Source organism: Cervus canadensis, chromosome 13, assembly GCF_019320065.1.
Source record: "Cervus canadensis isolate Bull #8, Minnesota chromosome 13, ASM1932006v1, whole genome shotgun sequence".
Classification (NCBI taxonomy): Eukaryota; Metazoa; Chordata; class Mammalia; order Artiodactyla; family Cervidae; genus Cervus; species Cervus canadensis.
In genome coordinates this window covers 69,896,837-69,915,095 of record NC_057398.1, presented here as the reverse complement: position 1 = coordinate 69,915,095, position 18,259 = coordinate 69,896,837, and positions in this window count along the sequence as shown.

The following is an 18,259-nucleotide window of genomic DNA, read 5'->3' as shown; positions in this document are numbered from 1 at the left end:
TGGACTGTGGCACGCCAGGCCTCCCTGTCCATCACCAAATCCCAGAGATTGCTCAAACTCATGTCCATCGAGCTGGTGATGCCTTCCAACCATCTCACCCTCTGTCGTTCCCTTCTCCTCCTACCTGAAATCTTTCCCAGCATCAGGGTATTTTCTAAAGAGTCAGTCCTTTGCATCAGGTGACCAAAGTATTGGAGATTCAGCTTCAGCATCAGTCTTTTCAATGAATATTTAGGACTGATTTCCTTTAGGATTGGCTGGTATGATCTCCTTGCTGTCCAAGAAACTCTCAAGAATCTTCTCCAACACCACAATTTGAAGCATCAATTCTTTGGCTCTCAGCCTTCTCTATGATCCAACTCTCATATCTGTACATGACTACTGGAAAAAACATAGCTTTGACTAGATGGACCTTTGCTGCCAAAGTGATGTCTGTAGTTTAATAAGCTGTCTAGGTTTGTCATTGCTTTTCTTCCAAGGAGCAAATGTTTTTAAATTTTGTGGCTGCAGACACCATCTGCAGTGATTTTGGAGCCCAAGAAAATGAAATGTTACTGTTGCCAATTCTCCCCTATCTATTTGCCATGAAGTGATGAGACTGGGTGCCATGAACTTAGTTTTTTGAATGTTGAGTTTGAAGCCATCTCTTTCACTCTCTTCTTTCACCTTCATCAAGAGTCTCTTCAGTTCACATTCACTTTGCCATTAAAGTGGTGTCATCTGTATATCTGATTTTGTTGATATTTCTCTTGACAATCTTGATTCAAGCTTGTCAGTCATCTAGTCTGGTATTTCATATGATGTACTCTGTATATAAGTTATATAAGCAGGGTGACGATATACAGCCTTGACATACCCTTTTCCCAATTTTGAGCCAGTCTGTTGTTTCAGGTCCAGTCCTAACTGTTGCTTTCTGACCTGCATACAGGTTTCTCAGGAGGCAAGTAAAGTGGTCTGGTATTCCCATCTTTTTAAGAATTTTGCACAGTTCATTTTTATCCACATAGTCAAAGGTTTTATCAAAGTCAATGAAGCAGAAATTTCTGGAATTCTGTTGCTTTTTTGATAATCCAGTGGATGTTGGCAATTTGATCTCTGGTTCTTCTTCCTTTTCGAAATCCCGCTTGCAATCTGGAAGTTCTTGGTTTATGTATTGTGGAAGCCTAGCATAAAGGATTTGAACATGACCTTGTTAGTACATAAAATGAGTGCAATTGTGCAGTAGTTTGAATATTATTTGGCATTGCTTTTCTTTGTGATTGGAATGAAATTGACCTTTTCCAGTCCTGTGGTCAGTGTTGAGTTTTACAAATTTGCTGGCATATTGAGTGCAGCACTTTAACAGTATCTTCTTTTAGGATTTGAAATAGTTCAGCTGGAATTCCATCATACCATTAGCTTTCACACTCAAGGATATCTGGTTTTAGGAGAGTGAGCATCCCATTTTGCTTATCTGGGTCATTAAGACCTTTTACGTACAGTTCTTAATGCTTAAGAAACTTTTGCTTTGCTTTTATGCTGGATGTATTATAAGACTGTAAGCCTGGACCAGATTGACCATTAGGCAATTGTATCTGTATTGAAGTTGCTTGATGACTATGTCCTATATTTATGTCACATAATCACAGCATCTTTTGTAGTTTATTAGAAAGTAAAATTTAAGAGTAATGCTCTCGTTTCTGGATAGGATATTTAACAATTTTTATTTGTTGCTTTTGCAAGGGTCTAAGTAACCTGAGAAAAATTTGTATGGTACAGCAGTCTGAAGGTTTGGATAAATTTACCTACTTATATTTATAGGAATATAAATTTACATATTTATATGTAAATTTACATATTTACATATATATTACCTATTCCTATTTATAAGAAGAAGTTTATATTTTTTCCTCTTGTGTAGAACTCTAGGCTGTGACCAGTTTCTGCATAAATCTTTCTTTCACTAGGTCTTGCCCTATCAGATTGTAGTTGTGTGAAAGCCTTGTTTTCCTCTGGGTCCATGCCCCCATTCATCTAAGGAAGAAAACCTCTCCCACTGCCTTCTATCAGCCTCCTGCTGGGAAGTCACCAGGTACATCCTTCTTTATCCAAGACCATTGATTGTGGAAGTGTGTCTTTTCTACAGTATAAAGGAATGCGAGTCTTGTCCCTACATTTACCTGTGGTTTTTCTGTTCTCACCACATAACCACACCTGCCGAGCTTCTGTATTAGTAGAATTATTATTATTATTATTATTATATTAGTAGAATTCTTTTAAAAGTCTTTCCAATCAATATTTTTCTTGGGCATTGCACTTTATCAGGAGAGTGAATTGTGAATCAGTCTTGACATTATTTCTGTAGCATTGGTTGATGTATACAAAATGTATCTAGTTTCAAGCTTCTGAGAGGATTTCCACCCCTTTTTGCACATAACATGAGTCATTTCAATGTAGATAAGATATGATAGGTGTTGTTGTTCAGTTGCAAAGTTGTGTTCAATCTTTGTGACACCATGAACTGCAGCACAGCAGGCTTCTCTGTCCTTCACTATCTCCCCGAATTTGTTCAAACTCATGTCCTTTGACTTGGTGATGCCATCCAACCAAGTCTGTTGATCCCTTCTCCTCCCGCCCGCAATCTTCCTCAGCATCAGGGTCTTCTCCAATGAGTTGGCTCTTCCCATCAGGTGGCCAAAGTATTGGAGCTTTAGCTTCAGCATCAGTCCTTCCAATGCATATTCAGGGTTAATATCCCTTAGGATTGACTGGTTTGATCTCCTTGCTGTCCAATGGACTCTCAGGAGTCTTCTCCAATGCCACACTTCAGAATCTTGAATTCTTAGGCGCTCAGCCTTCTTTAAGGTCCAACTCTCACATCCATACATGACCACTGGAAAAAAAAACATAGCTTTGACTATAGGGACCTATAGCTAGTACTTAAAGCTGAGGCATTATATTATTCAGAACATTTTTCTCCTATTCTTTCAATGTTTTCTTTCCCAATGTTTTCTTCTGTTCAGCTCATAGTCATATATAAAATTGCTGTATCAGAAAAATCTTAGTTCTGCATTGGCTTGTGATATTACTATATCATCTTTCTTCATTATTTCATCACCAAGATTTTGAAAAACATAGTGTCAATTCCAAACGTCTGTTCAATGAACTCATCTTCATTTTTCTACCCACAACTACCAGAAATTTACCCAATAATTCTATTGAACACTGCTCCCAAGCCAATCATAACATGCACTTCTTGTTTTTGTTCAGTCTGATTCATCTAAATTTGACTTCTCAGGCCCTCGGATTTCCACAGCACTTATGTAATCTGTCTTGCCATTTAGTCACATTCCATTATTTTCTTTTTTGTAAGCAGCTGCTAATCATATTATCCAACCAGATTATAAGTCAAGCATTTGCAATTATAAAGTCTCTTCTTTTACTCTACTTTATGGTGATCAAAGGGATGGATTTAATCTCAGAGGGACTTAGCAAGTCAATGAAATGTTAGAGGATTCTAGGCTAAATAAAAGGTTGCAAGCATACTCTTCAGATATAATTTCACTTTCAGATGTCTTAACAACAGACATCATTACTTCTTATAGTTTCCTCAACAGACGCCTTGAGAGGCTTTACATTTTACTTCTAAAGCACTGCCTTTTGAAAAGACAACCATCAGAATGGAAGAAAATAATATCAAATGAAACACTGATAAAGAATTAATTCCCAAAATATACAAGCAGCTCAAACAACTCAATACCAGAAAAACAAACAAGTGGGAAAAATACCTAAACAGACATTTCTCCAGAGAAGACATACAAATGGCTAATGAACACATACAAAGGGGCTTAAGATCACTCATTATTAGAGAAGTGACAATCAAACCTAAAATGAGATATCACTTCAATCTGGTCAGAATGGCCATCATCAAAAATTCTACAAACAATAAATGCTGAAAAAAGGAGAAAATGGAACCCTATTGCACTGTTGGTGGGAATGTAAATTGATACAGCCACTGTAGAAGATGGTATGGAGATTCCTTAGAAAAACTAGGATTAAAACCACCATATGACCTAGCAATCCCACTCCTCAGCATATACCCTGAGAAAACCAAAACTGTAAAAAGACACATGTATCCCAGTGTTCATTGCAGTACTGTTTACAATAGCTGAAACATGGAAGAAACCTAGATGTCCACCTACAGATGAATGGATAAAGAATTGTGGTACATATGCACAATGGAATATTACTCAGCCATAAAAAAGAACACATTTGAATCAGTTCTAATGAGGTGGATGAACCTAAAGCCTATTATACAGAGTGAAGTAAGTCAGAAAGAGACAGATAAACATCATATACTAACATATCATATACTAACATAAATATCATATACTAACATCATATACTAACAAATAGCATATACTAACATGATATAAATATCATATACTAACATATGGAATCTAGAAAGATGGTACTGATGAATTTATTTGCAAGGCAGCAATGAAGAAACAGACATAGAGAACAGATTTACGGACATGAGGAGAGGGGAGAAGATGAGATATATGGAGAGAGTAACAAGGAAACTTTACATTACCATATGTAAAATAGATATGCAATGGGAATTTGCTCTATGTCTCAGGGAACTCATATAGGGGCTCTGTATCAACTAGAGGGGTGGGATGGGGAGGGAGATGGGAGGGAGGTTCAAGTGGCAGGGGACATATGTACACCTATGGCTGATTCACGTTGATCTTTGACAGAAAACAACAATTTTCTGCAAAGCAGTTATCCCTTAATTAAAAAATAAATACTTTTTTTTTTTTTTTTAAAGCACTGCCTTTGTTTGGCTTCTGGTATTACTGCATCATATTCTGGCTTTTCTTCTACTGTCTCTCTTATCATTAATTTAGAGCCCCTATATTGAAAATGTAACTGAATATACTTCCTTTGTTTACTTCTTATATATTACTACACCCATGTTCCCCTAAAAACCTGTTTCTTATCCTGTTCTAATGCACCATTCACTTTTGAACTTATTTCTTCCATGATGTCAAATATTTTCTATGTAGGTGATTTTAGGTTATTTATTTAGCCCAAAGTATCTTCAAAAGTTTTGTCCTGTATATCAGAGTACTTACTTGACAACTCCAATAAAAAAAAAAAAAATCCATAGATATTTTTCTACTATTCCTATATTTCTTTTCTTGATGGCAAATGCTTTCTCTATAAAGACACTCAGGAAATATGCTTGGGAGCTATCTTTTAAACTTTCCTTTACCCCTATTCCCACAGATTCTAAATAAGGTTTGTATTTTTATACCTTTTGTCTATTTGTTCAGTTCCAATGCCACAGTTAATGTCTTAGTTCAGATTCTCCCAACTATTGTCATATTTTCCAAGATTGTTCTCCAGCCTCTTAAATTTCTCCATTTGTTATCTACATATACCAGAGTAATCTTCCTAAAATTCACGATTTACCATATTACTTCATTGCTGAAAAACTCTTCAGTGGGTCACAATTTCATACAGTATAAAACTCAAAATTGAGTAAATTGTACTCTACATGATGTGGGTGTTTCAAGCACCCAGGGCTTTCCTAGCTTTACCCCAATCCTCTACAATTCAATGAACTCAAAATACTTATGGTTCTAAAGGGCACCATAGTTATGGCTCGGGTGTATTTTTTTGGGTTATATTTAATTTCAAAACTGACTTTATTTACTAGTCCAGTCGCTCAATAGTGTCTGACTCCTTGCAACCCTAGGGACTACAGCAAGCTAGACTTTCCTGTCCATCACCAACTCCCAGGGCCTTCACAAAGTCATGTCGATTGAGTTGGTAATGCTATCCAGCCATCTCATCCTTTGTTGACCCCTTTTCCTCCTGCCTTCAATATTTCCCAGCATCATGGTCTTTTTTAATGAGTCAGTACTTCACATTAGGTAGCCACAGTATTAGAGTTTCAGCTTCAGCATCAGTCCCTCCAATGAATATTCAGGACTGATCTCCTTTAGGATTGACTGGTTTGAAATCATTGCAGACCAAGGGACTCTCAAGAGTCTTCTCCAACACTGCAGTTCAAAAGCATCAAGACTTCATTGCTCAGATTTCTTTATGGTCCAACTCTCACATCCATACAAGACTACTGGAAAAACCATAATTTTCACTAGAACGACATTTGTTGGCAAAATAATGTCTCTGCTTTTTAATATGCTGTCTATATTGGTTATAGCTTTTCTTCCAAGGAGCAAGCATCTTTTAATTTCATGGCTGAAGTCATCATCTGCAGTGATTTTGGAGACAAAGGAAATAAAGTCTGTCACTGTTTCCATTGTTTCCCCATCTATTTGCTATGAAGCGACGGGACTGGGTGCCATGATTTTAGTTTTTTGCATGTTGAGTTTTAAGCCAGCTTTTTCACTCTCCTCTTTCACTTTCATCAAGAGGCTCTTTAGTTCCTCTTTGCTTTTTGCCATAAGGGTGGTGTCATCTGTATATCTGAGGTTATTGATATTTATCCCTGCAATCTTGACTCCAGCTGGTACTTATCCAGCCTGGCATTTTGCATGATGTACTCTGCATACAAGATAAATAAGCAGGATGACAAAATACATTCTTGCCATACTCCTTTCCCAGTTTGGAACTAGTCTGTTCTTCCATGTCTGGTTTTAACTGTTGCTTCTTTACCTGCATACAAAGTTCTCAGGAGGCAGGTAAGGTAGTTTAGTATTTCCATCTCTTGAAGAATTTTCTTCAGTTTGTTGTGATTCATACAGTAAGGCTTTAGCATAGTCAATAAAACAGAAGTATAGGTTTTTTCTGGAACTCCCTGGAACCTTCTGGAACTGATTTTGGTTTTGACCATCTGGTGATGTCCATGTGTTGAGTCATCTCTTGCGTTGTTGGAAGAAGGTGTTTGCTATGACCAATGTGTTGTCTTGGCAATACTCTGTTAGCCTTTTCCCTACTTCACTTTGTACTCTAAGGCCAAACTTGCCTGTTTCTCTAGGTAACTCTTGACTTCCTACTTTTTCATTCCTGTCCCCTATGATGGAATGGACATACTTTTTTGGTGTTAGTTCTAGAAGATCTTGTAAGTCATCATAGAAAAACTCATCTGCACCTTCTTTAGTATCAGTGTTTGCCTCATAGACTTGGATTACTGTGATATTGAATTGTTTGCCTTGAAAATGTACAGAGATCAATTCTGTCAATTTTGAGGTTGCACCCAAGTACTAAATTGTGGACTCTTTTGTTGACTATGAGAGCTACTCAATTTCTTCTAAGGAATTCTTGCCCACAGTAGTACATATAATGATCATCTGAATTACATTTTCCATTCCGGTCCATTTTAATTCACTGATTTCTAAAATGTCGATGCTCACTCTTTCCATCTCCTGTTGGACCACTTCCAATACCTTGATTCACAGGCCTAATATTCCAGGTTCCTATACAGTATTATTCTTTACAGCATTGAACTTTACCTCCATCACCAGTCACATCCACCCCTGGGTATTGTTTTTGCTTTGTCCCTGTCTCTTCATTCCTTCTCGAATTATTTCTCCACTGATCTCCAGTAGCATATTGGGCACCTACTGACCTGGGGAGTTCATCTTTCAGTGTCATATCTTCTTGCCTTTGCATACTGCTCATGGGATTCTCAAGGCAAAAATCCTGAAGTGGTTTGTCATCATCTTCTTTAGTGGACATTTTGTCAGAACTGTCCAACATGACCCGTCCATCTTGGGTGTCCCTACAGGGCACAGCTCATATTTTCACTGAGTTAGACAAGGCTACAATCCATGAGATTAGTTTGGTTAGTTTTCTGTGATTGTGGTTTTTATTCTGTCTGCCCTCTGATGGATAAGGATAAGAGGCTGTTGGGAGGAACTGTCTGTGGGGGATTCTAGATCTTGCTCTGGTAAGCAAGGCCATGCTCAGTAATTTTTAATCCAATTGTCTGTTAACAGCTTTGCCTCCCTGTTATTTGGCCTGAGGCCAACCTCTGGTATGGGTAATCACAGTAATGGTTACCTCTTTCAAAGGACTTAAGCCAGCACTGTTGTATTCAGTGCCCTTGACCCTGTGGCAGGCTACTGTCAATCCACATCTCCACCCAAGGCTCTTGGACACTCACAGGCAAGTCTGGCTCAGTCACCTGTGGGATCACTGCTCCTTTCTCTTGTGTCCTGATGCACACAAGGTTTTGTTTGTGCCTTCCAAGTGTCTGTTTTCCCAGTCCTGTGGGAGTTCTATAATCAAATCCCACTGGCCTTCAAAGTCAAATTCCCTGGGGGTTTTAAGTCCTTTTGCTGGATCCCCAGGTTGGCAAATCTATTGTGGGTCTGAGAACTTTTATAACAGTGTGAAAACTTCCTTGGTATTATTGTTCCTGTGGGTTGTCTGCTTGGTGGCTTTATGGTGGGGCTAATGTCGACCTCCTCCAAGAGGACTTAGACCACACGTTGTACCTTCCAAGTATGTGCAGCCAAAGACCTTGTTCCCGTGGCAGGACACTGCTGACCCATGTCTCCATAGGAGGAGACACTCAAACGCTCAAAGGAGACACTCAAACACTCAAACCCCAAACCTGCCAGAGACTCTTGGAGGGCTCAAACAAAATCTGTGTGCACCAGGACCCAGAGATCTCACAGAGACTGAGCACAACCTGCCTTTATTTATTAACTAGCAACCAATCATCCATTAGCATTCAACTCATTTTCTTGCTTTCCTGAAGTCTTCAAAGGAAATGACTAATTTTTACTTTGTGACCTCACTATTTCCTATACATCTTACTCTTACCACATTTAACAAACTTATTTATTTCCACTTTTATTTCACTCTATTGAGCCAAGTGAGTTCAGACAGTCACTCAGCAAGTATTTAATGAGAATTTTCCTTGATAGGATTAGGGTCTATGAGACAAGTGTGACAAATTCTTGGAAATCATAACATTAGAAGTTATTTTTCCTCTACTATTCACAGGATCAACCACAGGATCTTAACAGACAGTAAAAACATTATATATTGTTGTCCAGTTGCCAAGTTATGTCTCACTCTCTGCAACCCCATGAACTGCAAAACAACAGGCTTCTCTGTCCTTCACTTTCTCCCTGAGTTTGCTCAAACTCATGTCCATTGACTTGGGGATGCCATCCAAAGATCTCATCCTCTTTTGCCTCCTTCTCTTCTTGTCCTCAATCTTTCCCAGCATGAGGTCCTTTCCAGTGAGTTGGCTCTTTGCATCAAGTGGCCAAAGTATTAGAGCTTCAGCATCAGTACTTCCAATGACTATTCCGGGTTGATTTTCTTTAGGATTGACTGGTTTTATCTCCTTGCTATCCAAGGGACTCTCAAGAGTCTTGTCCAGCATAAAAATTCAATAGCATCAATTCTTTGGCACTCAGCCTTCTTAATGCTCCAAATCTCACATCTATATGTGACTACTGAAAAAACCATAGCTTTGATTATATGGACCTTTGTTAGTAAAACGATATGTCTGCTTTTTCTAAAGTGAAACATTTTAGTGATATCTGTCTAGGTTTGTCATAGCTTTTCTTCCAAGGAAGGAGTGTCTTTTAATTTCATGGCTGCAGTCACCAACCAGAGCGATTTATGAAAAGGTAACAATAAACATTATATATATATATATATACACACACACACACACATGTATATATCTACACACACACACACACAAGCATACATATATAGGGCTTCCCAGATGGCTCAGTGGTAAAGAATCTTCTTGCAATGCAGGAGATGTGGGCTCGATCCCTGGATTGGGAAGATACCCTGAAAAAGAAAATAGCAACCCACTCCAGTATTCTTGCCTGGAGAATCCCATAGACAGAGGATCCTGGTGGGCTATAGTCCATAGGGTTGCAAAGGGTCAGACACAACTGAAACAACTCAGCATGCATGCATATATATATGGAATATTCAGTAAAATTGTAATTAAATTATTAAATAATTGATTTATTGATAAATAATTACAGTTGTATATAAAATCACATGTTCCCAATTTCTCGATATATACCTTAATCTTGTCTGCTATTTAAGGTTAATTCCCACCATGGTGCTTTCTTCGGTTAGTTTGTGAGGTCTGGAATCACAGTCTAGCTGTAGCTGTCTGTTGTCTAGTCTTGATTAATGTTTCTAGATTTGGGTTTGTCTAGACTTCCATGAATGTTTCTAGATTTGGGGTAGTGATTCCCATTTAGTAGTCTTATTGTACATACTTGGGGTGTTAACTATAAGTCCTTTTTTTTTTATAGTGCATTTGGTTGGTCCTCAAGTTCCTCTTGTAAAAATATAAGGTGTTTGCTCCACCCATGCAACCTGTAGCAATATTTTGCTTCTCTTTTGCTTCTGTAAGTATCTCTTAGTCCTATTAAAAGCAAAATTACTGCTAGGATGCGTAACTTTTTAATTTTTTTTTTATTTACACTTGCCATTGTCTCATACAGTGTTTTATATTTCAAAGTTGCTTAGGTCATTTATGGAATGAATATATTGAATGGATATATTCATTTTACACACTGGGCCCTTCACCTTATAAAGTGCAAACACCCCTGTCATGAATACACACAGACCCAATGCATACATGTGAGGCTACTGAAGAAAGCATTATTATAAGCATTTAATATTGTTAAATGCCAATTTTTTTTTGGGGGGGGGTCATCAAAAACAGAGAGAGTCTTGTTCACAATAATGAAAAAACAAACAAAAATACAAACTAAAATCTCTATTGCATGAAGGGGGCCGCTTCCAGGGCCCAAGAGTGGGCTCTTGTCTAACACTAAGAAATGAATTTTCTAGGAGACATACGTTTTGACAAAGCAAGACGTGTTTTTGGAAAGGGCACCTGGGTGGGGAGCAGTAGGGTAAGAGAATCCAGGAAAGCTGCCTTGCCACATAGCTTGCAGTCTTGGGTTTTATGGTAATGAGATAAGTTTCTGGTTGTCTTTGGCCAAGCATTCTGACTCAGAGTCCTTCCTGGTGGCAAGTGCATTGCTCAGCCAAGATGGTTGCCAGTGAGGATTCTGGGAAGTGGTCGGATACATGGTTTCCTTTCTACCTTTCCCGAACTCTTCTGGTTGTTGGTGGCTTATTAGTCCTGTGTTCCTTACTGGGACCTCCGTTGTAAAGTAACTCAAGCGAATGGTTTCTATGGTGTCTGGTCAGGGTGGGCAGTTTCATTTAGTGTGCTTCCCCTAACAGCTCCAGAAAAAAATTAATCAGAAAGAACATGAATTACACAAGATATATATAAAATTGTATTTAAAAAATGTAAAATAGAAATGGAGCTAATGGAAAGATATACTGTGTTCCTATATGGAGGATATAGATTGTCATAAATATGAAGTTATTTACATCCAGATGGAGTGATGGTTTTGGAGAAACAGAGCATTCTGATCAGTTATTAACACTATTATACACTGTTTCATCTTACCTTTATTTTCTGAAAAGAATAATTATGGAATATGCTGTATTGTAAGCTACTGCATTTTGAAAGTCCTCAAGTTAAAGCTAAACAACAAACCTTAGGAGATGTAATAGAAGAGAAGACAGCATAGGTGTGAATAGGACCCTGTAACTCTTAACACTTCTCTCAAAGAAAGTAATACTCTGTTTTTATCAGTTCTCAAAGATTGTCTTATGGGCCAATACCATTGTTATCTTAATGGTATTCTTTTCCTAAAAGTTCAGTGAAAACTAAGTTTAAATTTCTCAAACATGAAGGATGGAAGTAATTTGCTTTGCAAAGAAATATCCCCCACACCTTTTATTTTTTATAGAACTAATATTATAAAATATACAGTTTCAAGGATCAAGTAAGTCCAAAGAATAATATTACATAATTTGATATCTTTTCAGGCATGTCACACGTTGTTTAAACTTGCATATGTATAGACTAAAGAGTACTTTTTTTAAAGATAAATTTTTGACCCAATAAAACTTGTTTAAGAAGAGATAAAACAACACGCATTTCTCACATATGCCAAGTTTAGAAGGACTGGGATATTGTTTCAAGGACAGTTTTCTTTCCAGTTTAGAATTAACAGAGCACTTCACATTATGATCCATCTCTAAACATGAACACAGTATCTTCTTAGACTTCCCAGGGGGCTCCAGTGGTAAACAACCCTCCTGCCAATGCAGGGGACTTAAAAGATGGAGGTTTGATCCCTGGGTCCGGAAGATACCCTGGAGGAGGGCAAAGAAACCCACTCCAGTGTTCCTGCCTGAAGAACCCCGTGGACAGAGGAGCCTGGCGGGCTATGGCCAATAGGGCTGCAAAGAGTCAGACATGACTGAAGCAACTTCACACAGCATCTTCTTGGGTGAAGTATTTCCTTTCTCTGGCTCTTGATGAGCTGATCCTGCTGTCTGAGCAGTTCTGTTTTGCTTCACTAGGAAACTGAGTTTCCCTCATACCAGCCTTTTGTTAAGTCAGCCACCAAGGTCCCCAGGTCTTCATGTAGCACTTGAACGGCTCCTTGAAAATTAATGAACCTCAAGCATATTCTTAACAGTCCCAACGAAGTCCCATGAATCCACTTACACTGATTATGCAACATTTTTTTTAAATACCTTTTTTTTTTTTGTAGTGTATGCAACTCGTTCTTTTTCACAAGATGCATGTCAAAATGGGATTGAACTAGATGAGAAAGAACGTTCTCCTCCCCCCACCTCCCCCCACCAACTGCAAACTCCATGTAGATGCAACACCACAAAGATTAATTTTTAACAGTTTTAAGTGCACTGTAGGAGTATTGAATATAAAATATTCTCTTTTCCTTGTTGCTAGATCATACTACTACTGCTTCTTTTCTACAAATATTACAATTAATACAATTACTAACACAGTGTAAGGCTGACTTCACAAGACACCACTATCACAGTCATTATTTTAAAGAGTAGTAAGTTGAGGCTGGCTTCCCTGGTATCTCAGCTGGTAAAGAATCTGCCTGCAATGCAGAAAACCCCTGCTCGATTCCTGGGTCAGTAAGATCCCCTGGAGAAGATATAAGCTACCCAGTCCAGTATTTTTGGGCTTCCCTGGTGATGCAGACAGTAAAGAATCCGCCTGCAATATAAGAGACCTAGTTCAATCCCTGAGTTGGGAAATCCCCTGGAGAAGGGAACAGCTACCCACTCCAGTATTCTTGCCTGGAGAATTCCAGGGACAGACAGTCCATGAGGTTGCAAAGAGATGGACTCAACTGAGCAGCTAAGCACATACAATGGCTGAGATAAAGAGGTTAAGTACAGTGAAGAGAAAAGATTACACAAAACTGCTACATGGCACCTCTTTAAATCAAGAGAGAATCAGAAAACACGATACAGAGATTGACCTTTTACTTCAGTTCTTCATTCAGGTTGTCCACTCTTGCACAAATATCAGTGGAGAACCAGCTTGCTTTCTGGTTTTCAAACACATTCAGTTTCTCCAGTGTGTATTCTGGGGTTTTGTCACCCTAATAGTGCCACCAGTATAACTGGGCTGTGTGCAATGTCCCATTTAAGTCACAATGAGCTTTTTATTAAAAAAAGAGAAAGAAAAATTTCTCTAGAACAAACACAATCAGTTAAGAAAATACTCTACTAAATGTTATGGTTTCAAAAATAATTGTGTACTTTAATACTTATACTATGTTCCAGTCTTTTAAAACAACAAAAGAGAAAGAAATGCAGCTTCCTAGGATTCAGAAGTCACTAGATGTCACCATTCATTTTATTTTGGTACATAAGTAGCTATTGTGACCCTGTTAATGTGTTTAACAAATAAGAGCAAAAGAAATCTACAAACTAAAAAGGAAATTTGTTTTTGCATTTAAAATAATGATGCAGTTTAGCAAAGAATTTTTTGAAGCCATTAATGACTTTCAGTTCAGTTCAGTTCAGTCCCTCAGTCGTGTCCGACTCTTTGTGACCCCATGAATCGCAGCACGCCAGGCCTCTCTGTCCATCACCAACTCCTGGAGTTTACCCAAACTCAGGTCCATCAAGTCCGTGATGCCATCCAGCCATCTCATCCTCTGTCGTCCCCTTCTCCTCCTGCCCCCAATCCCTCCCAGCATCAGAGTCTTTTCCAACGAGTTAACTCTTTGCATGAGGTGGCCAAAGTATTGGAGTTTCAGCTTCAGCATCAGTCGTTCCAATGAACACCCAGGTCTGATCTCCTTTAGGATGGACTGGTTGGATCTCCTTGCAGTCCAAGGGACTCTCAAGAGTCTTCTCCAACACCACAGTTCAAAAGCATCAGTTCTTTGGTGCTCAGCTTTCTTCACCGTCCAACTCTCACATCCATACATGACCACTGGAAAAACCATAGCCTGGACTAGATGGACCTTTGTTGGCAAAGTAATGTCTTTGCTTTTCAATATGCTATCTAGGTTGGTCATAACTTTCCTTCAAAGGAGTAAGCATCTTTTAATTTCATGGCTGCAATCACCATCTGCAGTGATTTTGGAGCCCAAAAGATAAACTCTGACACTGTTTCCACTGTTTACCCTACTATATGCCATGAAGTGATGGGACCAGATGCCATGATCTTAGTTTTCTGAATGTTGAGCTTTAAGCCAACTTATTCACTCTCCTCTTTCACTTTCATCAAGAGGCTTTTTAGTTCCTCTTCACTTTCCGCCAAAAGGGTGGTGTCATCTGCATATCTAAAGTTACTGATATTCCTCCCGGCAATCTTGATTTCAGCTTATGCTTCTTCCAGCCCAGCGTTTCTCATGATGTAGTCTGCATATAAGTTAAATGAGCAGGGTGACAATATACAGCCTTGACGCACTCCGTTTCCTATTTGGAACCAGTCTGCTGTTCCATGTCCAGTTCTAACTGTTGCTTCCTGACCTGCATATAGGTTTCTCTAGAGGCAGGTCAGGTGGTCTGGTATTCCCATCTCTTTCAGAATTTTCCGCAGTTTATTGTGAGCCACACAGTCAAAGGCTTTGGTGTAGTCAATAAAGCAGAAATAGATGTTTTTCTGGAACTCCCCTGCTTTTTTGATGATCCAGTGGATGTTGGCAATTTGACCTCTGGTTTCTCTGCCTTTCCAAAAACCAGCTTGAACATCTGGAAGTTCACAGTTCATGTATTGCTGAAGCCTGGCTTGGAGAATGTTGAGCATTACTTTGCTAGCTTGTGAGATGAGTGCAATTGTGTGGTAATTTGAGCATTCTTTTTCATTGCTTTTCTTTGGGATTGGAATGAAAACTGACCTTTTCCAGTCCTGTGGCCACTGCTGAGTTTTCCAAGTTTGCTGGCATATTGTGTGCAGCTCTTTCATAGCATCATCTTTCAGGATTTGAAATAGCTCAACTGGACTTCTATCACCTCCACTAGCTTTGTTCATAGTGATGCCTCCTAAGGCCCACTTGACTTCACACTCCAGGATATCTGGTTCTGGGTGAGTGATCACACCATCATGATTATCTGGATTGTGAAGATCTTTTTTGTACAGTTCTTCTGTGTATTCTTGCAACCTCTTCTTAATATCTTCTGCTTCATGACTTTCCACAGATTCAAAATATATTGGTACAGAAATAAATTCACTTTTAGAAGCATTTTAAGAAATCTGGACATAAAGTATCTAACAACATGAATTACATGTAGATCACACTTCTAACTAACTAACTGTATAAATTTTGATATAAAGTGGGGATAATATAAACTGACTCACAGTATTGTTTTATATATATGAACTAATTTATGTAAAGCAAGATACACTTTGTTGCACACCATAAGAATTAAGTTAATATCAATTTATAATTGTTAAAATATTTTGGTGTATGATATTTTTAATTAAAATTTTTAATTTAGTAATTATCCTTCACACCTTTACTTTGTAGAGTCTTGTGAATGCTTCTAGTAATTCAAAAAAGCATTATTATTGTATATGGCATAGAACACTGATTTATTTATGTGTTTTATCCATAGTTATTTCTTCAACAGTCCAGTTCTAACTAAGGTTTAAATGAAAGTCATAATTAATAACAAATTTCTGATCTGATAGAAGAATTTATTAAATATGCTATTTTATGTGATTTTCTTATTTTATATTTCTTATAATATTCTATGAAAATTTATTTTAAAAAGTATTTTAATTCTGTATATTTTCATTTTAAACACTGATTAATATCAACAATAGTTATAAATATGAATAATAATTAAATGATAAACAATCAATTTCACATAATCACCTGGTTTCTCTAAACACTGTCTTGATTATGTTAAAATTTACTTCCTTGGCTAAGAATTCCAGGGGAGAGGAAAGGCAAATTATTCAGGCTGCTTCTGAAAACCTGAAAATTAACAGACATCATTACATTTATTATAGAAACTAAGATCACTATGCTCAGAATTTTAAGTCTTTCTTAGAAGAAAATTTGATTTTGGCATAAAACTGCTGAAAAAAGGGAAGATTAGTGTATGTGATTATAAATCATATGAGAGTTAATGTATTTAAATAAACTCAAATAGATAGAAAATGTGGTTACTTTTGTGAATATTAATAACACATATATCTTGAAATTATGCTTAAAAATATAATAGCCTGTAGAGATGCTGTGTTTAACACAGGGCGTATTTGCAAAGTAAAATAAAATTTCCACTTGATCACAAATACATAACTACTATTCCTTGCCCAATATTCTTTGAATACTCTTTTATTGTTCTCCTTTCCACTCTAGTATTTATGATTTTCTAAGGAAAGCACAAAGCAAAAACATCACTTTTCATGGTGTAATCTGCATTTTGCAATATCTATTGATGTTAAAAGTAGGCAGACTCTATAACCTAGCAACAACACGCAGCAATGGAAATGGTTAATCTCCAGACACATCCAACAAACTGGATGAAACATTCAAACATGATGTTTATTTTATTGTTTTTTAAAAGCCCCACTAAATATTGCATGTTTCCCTTTATATAGTTTAAAAAATGAGAAACTATGGAGTTAGGAGTCAAAGCAGCAGTTAAATTTGGGAAGGAGAAATTGAAGTACAGTGTGGAGAGGGGAGAATGAGACTTATGGGGTGATGAAGAAATTATACTTGATTGATGCTGCAGTGGTATTTGGGCTTCCCCAATGGCTCAATGGGTAAAGAATCCACCTGCAATGTAGGAAACACAGAATTGGGTTTGATCCTGGGATGCGAAGATCCCCTGGAGGAGGAAATGGGCAATCCACTCCAGTATTTTTGCTTGGGAAATCTCATGGACAGAGGATCCTGGCAGGCTACAGTCCAAAGGGTTGCAGAATTGGACACAATTGAGTGATGGATGGATATATGCTAGTAGTATTTACCTAGTTGTATTCATGTTGTAATATTTCTTCAAGATATACAATTGTAAATTATGTACTTTACTCATATTTTTATCAACATAAATTGTGCTCAAATTCTTCCTAGCTATTTAATAGTCAAGCTTGGTTCTAAGGTCTTTACCTTTATCTTGTGACCCTCCTAACATCTTGTCCATGTCCCTTTCTGCTGAAACTTGCTAGAATGGATTCTGATGTTTGTAGCTAAGCAACTTGTTTATTTTAATAATTACTTTGATCATCAACTTGATGATCCTGTAAAAGTTTCTAGTTTTAAAATTGTTATATGAGCACTCCTTCTCTGATCTTTGTCCCATCTACACCAGTAAAACCCATCACTATTTAGAAGTGAATCCTGATGCACCAGCTTGCTGCATCTTATGGAGAAAGAACTATTTAGAGTAGCCAGGTGAATTACAAGCCACAGAGTTGCAAAGAGTTGGAGATAACTGAGTGATTAAGCATGCATGCATGGTGTCTAGTGCCCATGGGGTATCTGGAATTGTGTGGCCTAGAAAAGGGACTTTCTCTCCCACAGAGGGTTAAAAAAAGGCTCCAGATTAATTGTTGGGTATGAGGAATAAAAATGAAGAACAAGACAATGGAAAGTAACTAAAATAAGTATAAATATTTTTTATAATCATATCTTTGATATGATTTTTATATAAATATCTTTGATAAACATTGAAACACAGGAACAAAACATTAACACTGAATCTCAAATAGAGAGTGCTAGGGGTGTAGAGAAAAAATGGTATTTGAAATAAGTCAATCTAATCTGCTACAATTTGAACATTACAAAAATAAGCAGATATAATTGAATATAAATTTAGCTGTGAACCAATCATTGTTGTTACTCAGTCAGTAGGTTGTGTCCAGTTCTTTGCAACCGCATGAACTGAAGCATGCCACGTTTCCTTGTCCTTCACTATTTCCCTGAAT